Source organism: Rattus norvegicus, chromosome 4 (assembly GCF_036323735.1).
Source record: "Rattus norvegicus strain BN/NHsdMcwi chromosome 4, GRCr8, whole genome shotgun sequence".
NCBI lineage: Eukaryota > Metazoa > Chordata > Mammalia > Rodentia > Muridae > Rattus > Rattus norvegicus.
Window position 1 is genome coordinate 119,124,644 of NC_086022.1, and position 17,849 is coordinate 119,142,492.

A 17,849-nucleotide genomic window follows, 5' to 3' on the forward strand; every position below is an offset into this window, starting at 1 on the left:
TTCACTTTGTCTCATGTCTGTCAGCTGATCCTGGAGGGCTCTCGTCAGGTTGGCACAGCTGAGTTGATCATGTTTACATGTGTGGTTTGTGTGTGTGTGTGTGTGTGTGTGTGTGTGTGTGTGTGTGTGTGTGTGTGTGTTCTGACAACTCCCTCTGCAAACTTTAACCCCATACAACAGTAGTAGTAAGGTTTGTGGCCTCACAAGCTCTAGAGACTTGCTACAGAACAGAACATGTGGCCTTTAGAAAGGGCTTGATAGATTGATTCTCTTGATCGTCTGGGAATACATACACAGTATCAGTTGGAATTAGAAAGCAGCCCTGTTAATACAATCAATCTGTTGGTCTCTTGCTCTTGCCTTGTCAACATCCAGATGCATAAGCAAACAATTTCTGTTATTTGTAAGGACAAACTAAAGAGTTGCGTTTGAGAGCAGAAGGGTCTAGAGTACCAGGAAAGTGCTCCATCTCCCACATCTGTAGTTTTTAGGATCCTGGCTACCAGGTGTTTTCTTGATCATTTTGAACATATCAGCCTACTTTGGACCCTAGGCTTGGGTGAGAAATCTCAGATATAATAGAATGGTGTCATCTTCCTCTCTGCCCCACAGATGTTAGTCTCATGCCCTAGGGTGCCATGTAAAACAGTATTTTGTCACAACTACCAATGTAGTCAGAGCTTTGGAGCCCATTGTCTTTCTTACAATTCCTTGTTTTTTTATTAACAAGGAAAGAGTCCTTGTTAAAGTTTGTGTGTCGAAAGTTCCATAGAGAGTCATGTTTGAATGTTTCCACCAAGTGGTGCTGTTTAGGGAAAAATTATGGACCTTGGACAGTGGGCCTCCCAGGACGGAGTAGATCACTGAGCAACCCTGGGGATAGACATTTGAGTGTAACCAGCCCCCTACTATCTCACTCACCAAGACCAGTCTTCCTGCCTTGGAGACAGAAAGGGAGGAAAACCAGTGGGATGTTCCCAGCCACAATTGCTTGCTCTGACCTCACAAGGAACCATGGTGAGGAATGACAGACACCTGTCCACATACACTCTGGCTGAGGCTGCCTGTGGTCCTGAGAGTACAGAAGCTGTTGGTTGGTTGGAAAGCAATTGGAGTTCAGTGCTGCTGAGAGATTACACTTGGACTTTCTGAAGATGTTGGACCCTGACATAGAGAGGTTTCTCTCCACCCAGGTGACTTTGATTTGCTTTTTGGTTTGGTTTGTGGGTTTGCTGGCTTGATTCTTGTGCTTACTCTTCCGTGTTCCTTATTATCTTCCATTTTGCTTTTTATTAAGTTTTAGGTTATGTTTGTTAAGTTATTTTATTGTTTTCATTTCATGTGTATATTTTATCTCCATGTATGTCTGAGCACCATGTCCCTGGTGCCTTTTGGGGAAGTCAGAAGAGGGGTCAGACTCTCTAGAACTAGAGTGACAGATGGTTGAGAGACTTTTATCTGACACTTGGAATTAAAACTAACATATTCACATAATTGGGTTTTTTAAAGATATCAAACGCTCACTACCACTGCCTGTCGTTCAACTTCTGGGGAATCTAATGCCCTCTTCTGACTTTCAGAGGTCATATAAATAAATTACATAGATTTTTATCACTGTTTTAACCTGTAGTGCCTGTGAGTGTGCTATATGGGTGCCCTTAGAGGCCAAAGGTATAGGATCTCCTGGAGCTGGAGTTAGGGCAGTTGTGGGCCCTGACTTGGGTCCTAAGAAACAAATGCAGGCCCTCTGCAGGAGTAACAGAACTTCTGGACTCCAGAGTCAGCGCCCAGCCTGGACACTGTAGGTTTTCCAGCGTCTGTAGTCTTATTAATTTCCCTCGAAACTGACTTTCTTGGTGTCTTTGTTCACAATGCATGCTGAAATGAGGTGAGGGGATGGTGTTTCAGTCCATTGAGCAGCAATTACGGTGTGAAATCCTTTGTGTTGTTCTTTCAGTTTGCTGTTGGTTCCTATCAGCCTGATCTATGTCATATTTTGTGTCTACTGCTTTGGAAGACGCTTTGTTCTTCACTTCTCAAGCATTCAAAGTGTCTGACTACCTAGTATCTGACTTTTTTCTTGTCATTTTGATGTAGGAATCTGTAATTATAAACATATACTTGGGTCTGATTTTAAATGTTTTTCTTTCCCTAATATCAAGTTGGGTTCCTATCAAGGAAGGCCTGATCATAGAACAGGACCTGGAGGCCTGCTATTCTATTGAGGAGAACTTCACTACTGACTATAAGGTGATGACAACCCTGGGCACAGGAACCTGTTTATTGGTCAAACTAACCTACCATGTTCCCACACTGACTTCTGTGGCTGTAAAACTTGTCATGAACACCACAAAGTATGCCTCACTTATCAGCAGGCAAGTCAGCATTATGAAATCCCTTACCCATCCTAGTATTATCAAGGTGTTTCACCTTGTCCAGGTAGCATAACTCAGAGGGAGAGCTTCTAGACAGCATCCAGGAATATGGGTCTTTAAGAAGACAGCGAGGGTTGAAGGATGTTTGCCCAGATACTTCATGGGGTGCAGTATTGTCATGATAACCACATTGCCCATAGAGACATAAAGGCCAGCAACATTTTGATTGACTGACTGGGAATGCCAAGTTGTTTGATTTTGGCCTGGTTGCTAAAGTCATTCCTGGACAGAAGTTGGTGGATTTGATTTCTGTGGCATGCTGTCCTACTGTGCTCCAGAACTCCTTCAAAGGAAGGAATACAAGAACTACCCCATCAATGTCTGGAGTTTAAGGGTATTCTTCATTTTTAGGGTGGGCAGATGTGTGGGGAGCACATCTAGAGTTAACTTTAGCTGACTTCTTCCTTATAATTAATCATGAGTGCATTTGCTGACATCTGTCTTTGTTTTTAGGTAAGATGTGTGATATATCCTGCCAAGTTCCTCTTCTTAAGCATATGTCCTTGAGAGACTCTCCAAGCCTGAAGAAAATGGTCTTAGTCAAATATAGATACTGTGTACCATAAACTTGCCACATAATAATTTGTACTCATTGTTCCAGAATGGTCATGTTTTATGTTGCTTGCCTTTAAAAGACACTTAAAATACATCCACTGTTGTCGTGGTCTTGACCTGCAGCCCGCCCATATCTGTTTCTTTCATTTTCTTTTTCCCTTTCCTATAATTATCCTCACTCTCTCAGCTGTGATTTTTGTGTTGACTGACAGGTTGTCTCCAGCAAGTGGTACCCAATGTGAAGGCTCAACTATGGGAAATGCACTAAAGGATACTGCTGGAAGTGAAGTGCTTAGGGAAAAGTGGAATTGTTGGCAGTAGTGAGTAATTTTGGGAAGTATAATTCATAGGAAAACTTAGATAAGGGAGCTTGAAAAAGATAAGGGACCTAGGAAAATCAAAAAGACATAGAAAAAAGAGAAAGAAAAAAGTTAGATAAGAAACAAGAAAAATAGGACAGGGACAGAGTTGCTTGCTTTTTGTATATGTGCTCAGAGATATGCTTACAGTATGGGAAGTTAAGGTAAGCCAGCAGCAGTTGCTAAAGTTATTAGATTTTGTGGAGGAGGTATGTCCTTGGTGTCCTGAAGAGGGGACCATAAATTTAGAAACCTAAACCTTGGACAAAACGTGCATGATCATTATGATACCCAGGGCCCTGAGAAAATCCCTGTGAACATTTTTAGCTTGTGGGATTTAACTGAGGACAGCCTGGATACTAGAAATGACAACGAAACGGTTCCAAGCGGTGGTAGATCCTCTAGCAGTGATCATTGCTAAGTACATTAAAGATAGTGCTGCCAAGCCTCCTGCCCCTCCTGTTTATGAGGACAACAATACTGAACTACAACAACACTGAAAGAGTAGCCTCTTGATCCTGAGGAAGAAGACTTAGAGGAAGAAGTTGTGAGATATCATAATGAGGATTGACCTTACAGGCTTTTGAGTAACCTGCAGACAGAAGAATAAAGGTAAACAGAAGGAGCAACTTCAAGAATCCACACAAGGTCTTATGCATTTAAAGTAAAAAAAATAGGGAAGTTACAAGTTGAGGAAAGGAGGCAGGGGAGGATATTATCACACCTAGTATTATAGCAGGTCTAGATCCACCTACAAAGAGACAGGATCCTTCCTAAGAATGGGGGAAAGGCCTTTACCTTCGAGAAAAACTTATGTCCCGATTGCAGATCACCGCTGTGTGATCTAGATCAAGGAAAGGATATACAAGGATTTAATTTACTATTGTGTGTAATTTTAAAATACATGTTTCCAACTTTGTCTGGGAGCTGCGACTGAGCTTTGGCCTCTACAGGCTTCCTTTTGTTCCTCCTGGCTTTGGTCCACCAAGTCATCAGCACTGACCTGGCTTCTCTCTCTCTAACTCCCTTGCTCTGGTAGTCGACCACTCCACTAGCCCACTCCCATGACCCTTGCCCCAGGAGGAATCTCATTACCAGCCCCACCCGAGACCTCTAAATCCATGAATAAAAATCACACACTCAGCTTATCACTTTACAGTTTGCCTTTCCTGGCACAATTGCTTGGTGTAGAATCTACTGACTGGAAAGTTATGCCCACATTAATTAATTATTCCTGTCTCTCCTCCACATCCTTGGCCACCCACCCATATCAGAGGCTGCTGGCCCTAACTGTCCCTGAAGCCTTACATGATTGCAGTGTCCTTTTCCCTCCAAGGCATAGCAGAAAAGCCCCTCTTATTCCCTGTCTCCTTTTTCCTCCTGGGACTCGGAAGTCCCACCTGTACTTCTGTCCAACAATTAGCAACATGCCTTCTTTATTGACAAAATCAAGAACCAATTAGGGAACCGGACCTTAGTATCAGCACCTCCCCACTACAATTTACAGTGTCCTGAATTTGAATAACAGGATACACAGGACCATCTTGTTGGAATTCAACAACCTAAACAACTGAAGGAATTCAAAGCTACATGAGCCCAATATGACCATACTGCTCATTTTACTATGGCTATACTTGGTTGAGTTATAGAAGCTAATTGGAAACAGCTGGCTAAAGCTTGCTTAAGTAGAGGGGATAATTTATTTTGGAAAATAGAATTGCCGAACATTGTCAAAGACCTGCTAGATTGAATGCCCATGTTAATGATGCTGGAGTAAATTATAAAATGCTGGCCGGAGAAGGACAATAAACAGAGATATCCCAGCAGTTGATGTAGAATCCTGGAGTCAGTGCACAGATTAGCACTGCTGAGCATAAAACTTGGGATACTTTACCTACAATTGGATGCTTCATCAAGACTTATCAAAAATAAGACAAGGGCAAGATGAGCCTTTTCAAGAATTTGTGGATTGACTCTTGAAACCTGCTGGCCTTTTTTTCATGATTCTGATGCTGGCCTTTTACTAGTAAAGCACATAGGCTATGTAACGGTAAACCCTGCTTATCAAGCAGCAAAGAATGGAGATATTTCTGAATATATTTGTTTATGCATGAATATAGGATGATTCTATTCTCAAGCATTGATTATGGCTGCTGCCTTGCAGGGGAAAATTATTAAACAAAATTTCTTTCAGCAACAAAGGCCTCAAATATTTCATAGACATCCTGGACCTCCAGGGAGTTGTTTTGGATGTAAAAGAATGGAGCATCAAATAAAGGAATGTTCAGAGAGGAGTGATAATGTGAAGTCTAATATTGCTCACATAAAAGATCCAGGCTTGTGTCCTGTTGTAAAAGAGAAAAACATTGGGCTAAAGAGTGCAAACCTAAGAGAGAAGTTGGGTAACATTCTACTTTGGGAAACAGGAGGAGGAGGCAGCCCCAGGTAATGGATCGATGTTATGGGGGTAAAACAGTATGTCCCACAACATGGCAATCCATTCAAGACTTCTGTTGTAACACCCAGAAGCTCAGAATTGGACCTCAGTCCCTACCTATTCAACGTTGACACCTGAAATAGACATGTTAGCATTGACTACTGGTGTCTATGGTCCTATCTCTCAGGGAGCAGTAAGATTATTATTCTGTAGAAGCAGTACCAAATGAAGGAGATGATAGTAGCCCTAGGGATGATTGACTCAGATTGTGGATGAGAAAAAAAATTATGATTTCCAGTCCAGAGAAGATGTCTGTACTGCAACTAGGGCAGAGAATAGTTCAATTATTCTTCATAACCATAATAGATACATAAAATAGACAAAAAAATAAAATACAGGGGGAATTCTGGTTTTAGATCCTCTGATGCCTATTGAGTGCAGACTATTTCTTCTCAACACCCAGAGATTATTTTAAAAATTAATGGGAAAATGTTTTCTGGTCTTTTATATACTGATGCTGATGTGTCTGGCATTGATGCTGATTGCTGGCTGGGTACCTGGCCTAAACAGGCCACTATGACTCAACTACAAGGGATAGGGTTGAGCCAAAGCCCTGAACAAAGCAGAATAAAAATAGAACAGATTCTGTGGTTGAGGTAAATGTAACATCCTGCCTTATCCCACCTAATACTTTAATAATTGGGAACATTACCTTTGTTATTGGATATGATGAGTTCAGTGTTTTTCTCTTGCATAATTGTGTTTCTGCACTTGTATGATGATCAAACTGAAATGGGAGCACATTGACCAGCTTTTATTATGATTCCTGTAAATTTATCTGAACCCTGGTATTCTGAAAAAAGGCAACAAATATTCGAAGAAGTAGATCACACTCTGACAAGAAGTAAGTGTATGATTGGGCAGATCATTGCTGGTGTTCCTGTTCTCATAACTCTTATAGCCAGTGCTACTACTTCTGCCTTAGCTTTAGCCCAAGAGGTACAAACTGCTAGTTTTGTTACTCATCCTGCAGAGAATGTAACCAATGCCCTGAGCACACATGAGGATTTGGATGGATGGCTACAATAAAGAATTGATGCTTTATATGATACAGTGCAGATCATGGGAGATGAGGTGCAAGGAATAAAAATCAGAAATCATGCTTGATATCTATACATTTGAATTACCTAAATAATCTATAATGAGAGTCAGCATAATGACTCACTCTCAGCATAATGAGTGTGTTTTCAGATGGCAACATAAGACAGGCACAACTTTCTGCTCTGTAACTGATAAGTAGGAGGAGCCTATACATAAAAAAGACTGTAAGAATCTCTCAGAGGTGGATCAATAGGACATGACTGCTAGGATTCATGTACCAATGATTGATAAGGTCCACACTTCTTGAGCGGACACCTCAAACTGGCACAGTCTTTTTGAGCCAATAGCTGAGACAGCTTTGGCTTGTATAGATAGAAAAGGGAGAGACGTGATGAGCACATTCAGAGTTAACTTTAGCTGACTTCTTGTGATTAGTCATGAACGAGTCTTCTGTCATCTGCCTTTGTTTTTAGTTAAGATGTGCGTTATATCCTGCCAAATTCTTCTGCTTACACATTTTTCCTTAAGAGACAGTCCAACTCTGAAGGAAATGGCTTTACTCAAACATAGATAATTGTAGAGATCCTGCAGGCACACAGTCAAAGCATCCTCTCAGGCAGGAGTGAAGATGATTATAGGAAAGACAGAAGGAAGACTGAGAGACGAAAGTTGAAAATCTGGAGGGCTGCAGGTCTACACCATACCAAACCCTAATGTATTGCTCAGGCTTTATATACTTTACAGTAGTATGGGAAACAAAGTCATGAGCTAGCAGAGAATCAAAGTCACAAGCTAGCAGAGACAATGTTTGACACACACAGGTTATTTGTTCCCATTTATAGGCCTCTCTGTTCCTTCAACCAAGATTAATAGAACATTCAGCCCCTTGCCCTGAGAACATGGCTACATTGATAACTATAGCAAGAATTCCAGCAATAATTAACCCAACCATTCTTTGAGGTCTACTCAAAGCTTTTGGAATTTTATGCTATATCTGCATACCAAGGTTCTGAAACATTAACTGGAATCATATCAAATGAAGGTTGATGAAATGCCATAACAGAAATTCCTTCTACAATGTCAGATGCATGATTAATCGAATTACACTTATAGCAAGTTACACTGAATCTAACCCCAAACATAGTGATGTTAATTTTCCCTACCAGCAATGCATATGGTGGGGAAGTGCAGGCAAGTACATTTCCACTGACATCAGTCTGAGCCCAGTGTCCCATCTCCAGTTAGTAGCTGTATAATTTTGGCCTAATCTCCCAAAGCCGCAGCAAGTTTCCAGACGTAAACCTGTGCTGATCCAGTGTCTGACCACCAAAACCCTACAGAGAGTTCTTTTTCTCACTCATTGATGTTTCTTTGTATTTTATCCTGGTTCCCAGACGAGTCAACAATATGTTGTATAGAGTTGAACACACTATACAAGTGGGGTTTGTTAGTATAGCACATTCTCCACAGAGTAGTCTTTTTTTTTAAATATGTATTTATTTATTTGTTTGTTTTACATACATTAATGTCTTGCCTGCCTGTATGTTTGTGTGAGAGAGTTGGATCCCAAGAACAGAAGTTCCAGAAAGTTGTAAGCTGCCGTGTGTGTGCTGGGAACTGAACATAGGTCTTCTGGAAGAGCAGCCAGTGCTATTAACCAGTGAGCTATCTCTCCAGCCCTTAACCATGCTACTTTTTATAAATTTTTTTTCTTTTCTTTTTTTCAGAGCTGGGGACCGAACCCAGGGCCTTGCGCTTGCTAGGCAAGCACTCTACCACTGAGCTAAATCCCCAACCCCCAGAATGTTTTCTTTTCTTTTTTTTTTTTTTCCGGAGCTGGGGACTGAACCCAGGGCCTTGCGCTTGCTAGGCAAGCGCTCTACCACTGAGCTAAATCCCCAACTCTGTCTTTTTTGTTAATAAGAGTCTCCTTACCACATGGTGAAACTGACTGAGGTCGGGTCACACTAGAAAATGTGTCTCCATTTGGCAGCCAAATGTACACCATTTATTCTCCTCCTGACAGGGTGAGTTTGACTACCTTGAGACATCTTGTTTAAAGTTTCATTCTTAACAACACAAACTGGCAACATGACTGGTATAACTAAATCCTCCACGCCGTTGATGGCTGTCCCAGCATACGCGTATAATTAATTATCACCACAATCTCTGGGCCCTCACAAATGGAGGGATGCAAGATCAGGGGGTCAGGAACACAGGTCCAATGCAGTTCTCCTCAACTCGGCATCAGGACGTGGAGCATCAGCATCAGCATCATGGGTCTGGTCAATCGCTTCTCCCACATGGCCAAACAAATGCCTTTCAGGCCACCGGGCACTGTCAGCATCCTGTGGAAAAACAGAAACATGCACTCACCCCCATATTAATACCAGAACAGGACCATATGCCAGTCAGCGGGGCGTGCCGTTCCACCCAGGCATAATTATGCTGAGTTGTCAGGTGCCATAGATAGTCGGCAGCAGAGTCTCCCTTGGCATCCAGGTTTTAAAAATTTAAAATAAACAGTGCATGATTTAAACTATTTTGAGGAGAAGAAGTATACAACTCCCACTTTTTCTTTTGTAACTGAGTTTTTAGAGCTCTGTGGATTTGTTCCACAGTTCCCTGTCTTGTGGAATGTATATAATACATGTTTTATGAGTAATAGATAATTGGGCACAAAAGAACTAGAAAACTTGACTTTATGTCAGACCCATTATCGGTCTTAATCATGGTTGGTTGTCCTACCATGGCAAAGCATTTTAGGCAATAAGAAATAACATGATTAGTGGCCTCCCCGTTGGGCAGTGGCCATAAGGAAACCTGAAAACATATCAATGCAAACATGAGCATATCTCAATATACCAAATTCAGGTATGTGTGTAACATCTATTTGCCATAACTGATTGGGAACTAGACCTCTAGGATTAACCCCATAATGAGGCACTGAATAATGTTGAGGACAAGAGTCACATTTCCCAACAATCTGCTGTGCAGCTTCTCTATACATATGGAATTGTTTTCTTTTTTATTGCATTTTTTATTTACATTTTAAATGTTATCCATTTCCCGGTTTCCCCTCCAGAAACACTCTATCCGACCCCACCCCACCCCCACTTCTATGAGGATGCTCCCTCCCTCACACACCCACCCACTCACTCCCACCTCCCCACCCTGACATTCCACTACATTGGGGCATCGAGCCTTGACCAGGATCAAGGGCCTCTCCTCCCACTGATGCCTGACAAGGCCATTGTCTGCTACATATGCCCATGGAGCTATAGGTCCATTCCTATGTTCTCTTGGGATGGTAATTTAGTCCCTGGGAGCTCTAGGGGAGATCTGGTTGGTTGATACTGTGTTCTTCTTATAAGGTTGCAAACTCCTTCAGCTAGTGTGATGCTTTCTTTAACTCCTCCATTGGGGACCCTGTTTTCAGTTCAATGGCTGGCTGTGAGCATCCACCTCTGTATTTGTAAGATTCTGGCAGAGCCTCTCAGCAGACAGTTATATGAGGTTCCTGGAGGCATGCACTTCTTAGCATCTGCAATATTATCTGGGTTTGATGACTGTATATGGGATGCATCCCCATGAGGGGCAGTCTCTGAATGGCCTTTCAGTCTCTGCTCCATACTTTGTCTCAGTATTTCCTCCTGTGAGCATTTTTGTTTCCCCTTCTAAAAAGACATGAAGCAACCACATTTTGGTCTTCCTTCTCCTTGAGTTTCATGTGGTTTGTGAATTGTATCTTGGATATTCTGAGCTTTTGGGCTAATATCCGCTTATCAGTGAGTGCATACCTTATGTGTTCTTTTGTGATTTTTTGATCATCACTCAGGATATTTTCAAGTTCCATCCATTTGCCTAAGAATTTCATGAAGTCATTGTTTTTAATAGCTGAGTAGTGTAGCATTTCATTGTGTGAATGTACCACATTTTCTGTATCCATTCCTCTGTTGAAGGACATCTGAGTTCTTTCCAGCTTCTGGTTATTATAAATAAGGCTGCTATGAACATAGTGGAGCATCTTGTGTCCTTGTTATAAGTTGGAGCATCTTTTGGGTTTGAATTTGCAAATGGCTTTTTCTAACTCTGTGAAGAATTGGCTTGGGATTTTGAGGGGGATTGCATTGAATCTGTAGATCGCTTTTGGGAGCAATTTGCAAATTCATTTGGAATAACAAAAAACCCCAGGATAGTAAAAACTATTCTCAATAATAAAAGAACTTCTGGGCAAATCACCATACCTGACCTCAAGTTGTATTACATAGCAATAGTGATTTAAAAAAAAAACTGTATGATATTGGTACAGAGACAGGCAGGTAGATCAGTGGAACAGAACTGAAGATCCAGAAATGAATCCACACACTTAGGGTCACTTGATCTTTGACAAAGGAACTAAATCCATCCAGTGGTAAAAAGATAACATTTTCAACAAATGGTGCTGGTTTAACTGGAGGTCAGCATGTAGAAGAATGCAAATCAATCCATTCTTATCATCCTGTACAAAGCTCAAGTCCAACTGGATCAAGGACTTCCACATAAAACCATATACACTCAAACTAATAAGAGAAAAAGTGGGAAAGCACCTCGAATGCATGGGCACTGTGGAAAATTTTCTGAACAGAATACCAATGACTTATTCTCTAAGATCAAAAATTGACAAATGGGACTTCATAAAATTGCAAAGCTTCTCTAAGGCAAAGGACACTGTCATTAGGACAAAATGGCAACCAATAGATTGGAAAAAGATCTATACCAATCCTACATCTGATAGAGGGCTAATTTCCAGTGTATACAAAGAAATCAAGAGGTTAGACTCCAGAGAATCAAATAACCCTATTAAAAATGGGGTACAAAGCTAAACAAAGAATTCTCAACTGAGGAATATAGATTGGCTGAGAAGCACCTAAAGAAATGTTCAACATCCTTAGTCATTAGAGAAATGCAAATCAAAACAACCCTGAGATTCACACAGTCAACCCTCACACTCACACAGTTAGAATTGGCTAAGATCAAAACTCAGATGACAGTAGATGCTAGTGAGGATGTGAAGAAAGAGGAACACTCCTCCATTGTTGGTGGAATTGCAAACTGATACAACCACTCTGGAAAGCAGTCTAGAGGTTCCTCAGAAATTTGGACATAGTATTACCTGAGGACCCAGCTATATCACTCCTGGGCATATACCCAAAAGAAGCCCCAACATATAACAAAGACACATGCTCTACTATGTTCATAGCAGCCTTATTTATAATAGCCAGAAGTTGGAAAGAACCCAGATGTCCCTCAACAGAGAAATGGATACAAAAAATGTGGTCCATTTACACAATGAAGTACTCCTCAATTATTAAAAACAATGACTTCATGAAATTCATAGGCAAATGGATGGAACTAGAAAGTATCATCTTTAGTGAGGTAACCTTATCACAAAAAAAAAACAAAAACAAAAAAAAAAAAAACACATTATGCACTCACTGATAAGTGAATATTAGCCCAAAAGCTCAGATTACCCAAGATACAATCCAAAGACCACATGAAGCTCAAGAAGAACGACCAAAGTATGGATGCTTCAGTCCTTTTTAGAAGGGGGAACAAAAATATTCATAAGAGAAAATACAGAGACGAACTTTGGAGCAGAGACTGAAAGAAAGGCCATCCAGAAACTGCCCCACCCGGGGATTCAACCCATATACAGCCACCAAACCCAGAAAATAGTGCTGATGCCAAGAAAGTGCATGCTGACAGGAGCCTGATATAGTTGTCTCCTGAGGGGCTCTGCCAAAGCATGACAAATACAGAGGCGGATGCTGGCAGCCAAACATTGAACTGAAAACAGGGTCACAAATGAAGGAGTTAGAGAAAGGATTAAAGGAGCTGAAGGGGCTTAAGACCCCATAAGAACAATAATACCAACCAACCAGAGCTCCAAGGGACTAAACCACCATCCAAAGAGTATACATGGACAGACCCATGGCTCCAGCTGCATATGTAGCAGAGGATGGTCTTGTTCGGCATCAATGGGAGAAGAAGCCCTTGATCCTGCCAAGGCTCCATGCTCCAGTGTAGGGGAATGTCTGAGTGAGGAGGCAGGAAGGGGTGGGTAGGTGGGTGGGGGAATACCCTCATAGAAAGGGGGGTAGGGGGGATGGGATAAGGGGTTTATGGATGGGAAACTGTAAAACCAGGAGAGGGGATAACATTTTAAATGTAAATTTTAAAAAATCCCATAAAAAAAGAAAGAAAAAAAGGCCATTTTTACTATATTTCTTTTCTTTTCTTTTCTTTTTCGGAGCTGGGGACCGAACCCAGGGTCTTGCGCTTGCTAGGCAAGCACTCTACCACTGAGCTAAATTCCCAACCCCCATTTTTACTATATTAATTCTGCCAATGCATGAACATACATGGGAGGTCTTTCCATCTTCTGAGATCTTCCTCAATTTCTTTCTTCAGAGACTTGAATTCTTGTCATACGGATCTTTCACTTGCTTGGTTAGAGTCATCCCAAGGTATTTTACATGATTTGTGATTATTGTGAAGGGTGTTATTTCCCTAATTTCTTTCTCAACCTGTTCATCCTTTGAGTAGAGGAAGGCTACTACTGATTTGTTTGAGTTAATTTTATACCCAGCCACTTTGCCAAAGTTGTTTATCAGCTGTAGGAGTTCTCTGGTGGAATTTTTGGGATCACTTAAATATACTATCATATCATCTGCAAATAGTGATATTTTGACTTCTTCCTTTCCAATTTGTATCTCTTTGACCTCTTTTTGTTGTCTGATTGCTTTGGGTAGGAATTCGAGTACTGTATTGAATAGGTAGGGAGAGAGTGGACAACCTTGTTTAGTCCCCGATTTTAGTGGGATTGCTTCAAGTTTCTCTCCATTTAGTTTAATATTAGCTACTGGTTTGCTGTATATGGCTTTTACTATGTTTAGGTATGAGCCTTGAATTACTGATCTTTCCAAGACTTTTATCAAGAAGGGATGTTGAATTTTGTCAAATGCTTTCTCAGTATCTAATGAGATGATCATGTGGTTTTTTTCCTTTGAGTTTGTTTATATTATATTATATTATTGTTTGGGTATATTATGTTGATGGATTTCCATATATTGAACTATCTCTGCATCCCTGGGTTGAAGCCTACTTGATCATGATGAATGATCATTTTGATGTTTTCTTGGATTCAGTTTGCAAGAATTTTACTGAGTATTTTTTCACTGATAATCATAAGTAAAATTGGTCTGAAGTTCTCTTTCTTTGTTGAATCTTTGTGTAGTTTAGGTATGAGTGTAATTGTGGCTTCGTAAAAAGGATTGGGTAGTGTTCCTTCTGTTTCTATTTTGTGGAATAGTTTGAAGAGTATTGGTATTAAGTCTTCTTTGAAGGCCTGATAGAATTCTGCACTAAACAAATCTGGTCCTGGACTTTTCTTCGTTGGGAGACTTTTAATGACTGCTTCTATTTCTTTAGGGATTATGGAACTGTTTAGAATGTTTATCTGATCCTGATTTAACTTTGGTATCTGCCTAGAAAATTGTCTATTTCATCCAGATTTCCCAGTTTTGTTGAGTATAGACTTTTATAGTAGAATCTGACTTTTTTTTTTTTTGGATTTTCTGGGTTTCTGTTGTTATGTCTCCATTTTCATTTCTGATTTTGTTAATTTGGATACTATCTCTGTGCCCTCTGGTTAGTCTGGCTAAAGGTTTATCTATCTTGTTGATTTTCTTAAAGGACCAGCTCCTGGTTTTGTTGATTTTTTTTCCCTCGGAGCTGAGGACCAAACCCAGGGCCTCTACCACTGAGCTAAATCTCCAACTCCGGTTTTGTTGATTCTTTGTATAGTTCTTTTTGTTTCTACTTGGTTGATTTCAGCCCTGAGTTTGATTATTTCCTGCCCTCTACTCCTCTTGGGTATATTCACTTCTTTTTGTTCAAGAGCTTTTAGGTTTACTGTCAAGCTGCTAATGTATGCTCTCTCCAGTTTCTTTTTTGGAAGCACTCAGAGCTATGAGTTTTCTTCTTATCACTGCTTTCATTGTGTCCCATAAGTTTGGGTATGTTGTGTCTTCATTTTCGTTAAATTCTAAAAAGTCTTTAATTTCTTTATTTCTTTCTTGACCAAGTCATGATTGAGTAGAGCATTGTTCAGCTTCCATGTGTATGTGGGCTTTCTGTCGTTTTTGTTGTTATTTAAGAGTCTTAGTCCATGGTGATCTGATAAGATGCATGGGATTATTTCTATCTTCTTGTATCTGTTGAGGCCTATTTTGTGACTGATTATATGGTTAATTTTGGAGAAGGTACCATGAGGTGCTGAGGAGAAGGTGTATTCTTTTTTTTTAGGATGGCATGTTCTATACATATCTGTTAAATCCACTTGGTTCATAACTTCTCTTAGTTTCACTGTGTCTCTGTTTAGTTTCCGTTTCCATAATCTGTCCATTGATGAGAGTAGGGTATTAAAGTCTCCCACTATTATTGTGTGAGGTACAATGTGTGCTTTGAGCTTTAGTAAGGTTTCATTTATGAATGTAGGTGTCCTTGCATTTGGACATAGATGTTCAGAATTGAGAGTTCATCTTGGTAGATAGTCCTCTGATAAGTATGAAGTGTCCTTCCTTATCTTTTTTAATAACTTTTGTTTGAAAGTTGATTTTATTCAATATTAGAATGACTACTCAAACTTGTTTCTTGGGACCATTTGCTTGGAAAACGTACCACGTGGTAGTGTCTGCCTTTGTTACTGAGGTGAGTTTCCTGTATGCAACAAAATACTGGATCCAGTCTGGTAGTCTATGTCTTTTTATTGGGGAATTGAGTCCATTGATGGTAAGAGATATAAGGATTGTTGCTTCTGGTTATTTTTGTTGTGAGTGGTGGAATTATATTTGTGTGGGTATCTTCTTTTGGGTTTGTTGAAAGAAGATTACTTTCTTGCTTTTTCTAGGATGTAGTTTCCCTCCTTGTGTTGGAGTTCCATCTATTATCCTTTGTAGGGCTGGATTTGTGGAAAGATGTATAACTTTGGTTTTGTCATGGAATATCTTTGTTTCTCCATCAATGTTCATTGAGAATTTTGCTGGGTATAGTATCCTGGGCTGGCATTTGTGTTTTCTTAGGGTCTGTATGACATCTGTCCAGAATCTTCCAGCTTTTAGAGTCTCTAGTGAGAAGTTTGGTGTAATTCTAATAGGTCTGCCTTTATATATTACTTGGCCTTTTCCCCTTACTTCTTTTAATATTCTTCCTTCGTTTTGTGCATTTGGTGTTTTGATGATTATGTGTCAGGAGGAATTTCTTTTCTGGTCCAGTGTATTTGGAGTTCTGTAGGTTTCTTGTGTTCATGGGCATCTCTTTCTTTAGGTTAGAGAAGTTTTCTTCTATAATTTTGTTGAAGATATTTACTGGTCCTATAAGTTGGGAATCTTCGCTCTCTTTTATACATATTATCCTTAGGTTTGATCTTCTTATTGTGTCCTGGATTTTTTTGGATGTTTTGGGTTAGGAGCCTTTTGCATTTTGCATTTTCTTTGACTGTTGGGTCAATGTTTTCTATGATATCTTTGTGCCTAAGATTCTCTCTTCTATCAGTTGTATCCTGATGCTTGCATCTATGACTCCTGATCTCTTTCCTAAGTTTTCTATCTCCAGGGTTGTCTCTTATTGTGGTTTCTTTTTGTTTTTATTTCCATTTTTTGATCCTGGGTGGTTTTGTTCAATTCCTTCACCTATTTGGTTGTTTTTTCCCCGTAATTCTTTAAGGGATTTTTGTATCTCCTCTTTAAGGTCTTCTACATGCTTACCTGTGTCCTCCTGTATTTATTTAAGGGAGATATTTATGTCCTTAAAGTCCTCTATTATCATGAGATGTGGTTTTAAATCTTAATCTTGCTTGTCCTGTGTGTTAGGGTATCCAGGACTTGCTGTAATGGGAGAGCTGGGTTCTGGTGATGCCAAGTAGCCATGCTTTCTGTTGCTTAGGGTCTTGCACTTGCCTCTCACCATCTGGTTATTTCTGGTGTTAGTTGGTCTTGTTGTCTGTGTCTGGAACCTGTCCCTCCTGTGAGCCTATGATCTTAGTTGTGTCAGTACTGCTGGGAGATCAGTTTTCTCTGGGAGGGATTTGGGTAGGGAGAGCTGTGCCACAGGGTTAACTCTGGGGAGCAGATGGAGACAGAAAGGATCCCCACAGATGCTGAGCCCTGTGGTCTCCTGGCAGATCCCTCTTTGGTCTGTTATTGGAGGAAAAATGTTCGTCTCACCCGTGGACTTATGAGTGACAGCACTCTGGGGAGACCAGCTCTCTCCTGGCAGGATTTGGGTCTGGAGAGCTGTGCTACAGGTTTAACTCCAGGGTACAGATGGAGACTGGAAGCCCATCCTAAAAATCTTAATGGCCAAAACTGAGAAAAGTAACATGGCAGCTCATGACAGCCACATATTCCCCATAAATCAGAAGTCCTCTCTGTTGGAGAGAAGAAAACTGAGCAACCATACATGTAGTAATTATTTCCTGTGCCTCACATCTGGAATTGGTCTGACCATTGAGTTCTTCCCATGTGCACAGAAGTGAGGATCTGTGAAGTACTTCTGGCCCTGTGGGAGGCATTGAGGATCTGTGTAGCCAGTGCTCCTTGCTAGAACACTGGAGACTTTCATGATCTGTGCAGCCAGTGCTCCCTGCTCCCCTTTGGGAGATATTGAGAATCTGTATTCACTGCTCCCTGCTACTGGCCCTTTTAGAGGCAGGATCTGTGCATCCAGTGAGTGTTCCCTGCTGGTCTTTATGGAGGCAATGGGGAGCTGTGTACCCAGTGTTGCCTGATAGTACCTTGGTAGGAAATGAGGAGGAAGGTCTGAAGAGCATGGAGACCCCAACCTTTGCCAATAAGGAATGCAGGAAGGCTGCTGGCCATGAAACAAGTCAGAACTGATATAGTACTGTTACCTGGTGGT

General features: G+C 40.7%; 1 long non-coding RNA gene across 1 annotated transcript; it reads left to right on the forward strand.

Annotated features, from left to right (window-relative positions):
• The first annotated feature begins 843 nt into the window (after window positions 1–843).
• Window positions 844–3,023, forward strand: Smokxl-ps3 (sperm motility kinase X like, pseudogene 3). Its single transcript, XR_010066018.1, has 3 exons — window positions 844–1,193; window positions 2,163–2,250; window positions 2,889–3,023. It is a non-coding gene; the product is annotated as a sperm motility kinase X like, pseudogene 3 (long non-coding RNA).
• The last annotated feature ends 14,826 nt before the right edge of the window (window positions 3,024–17,849 follow it).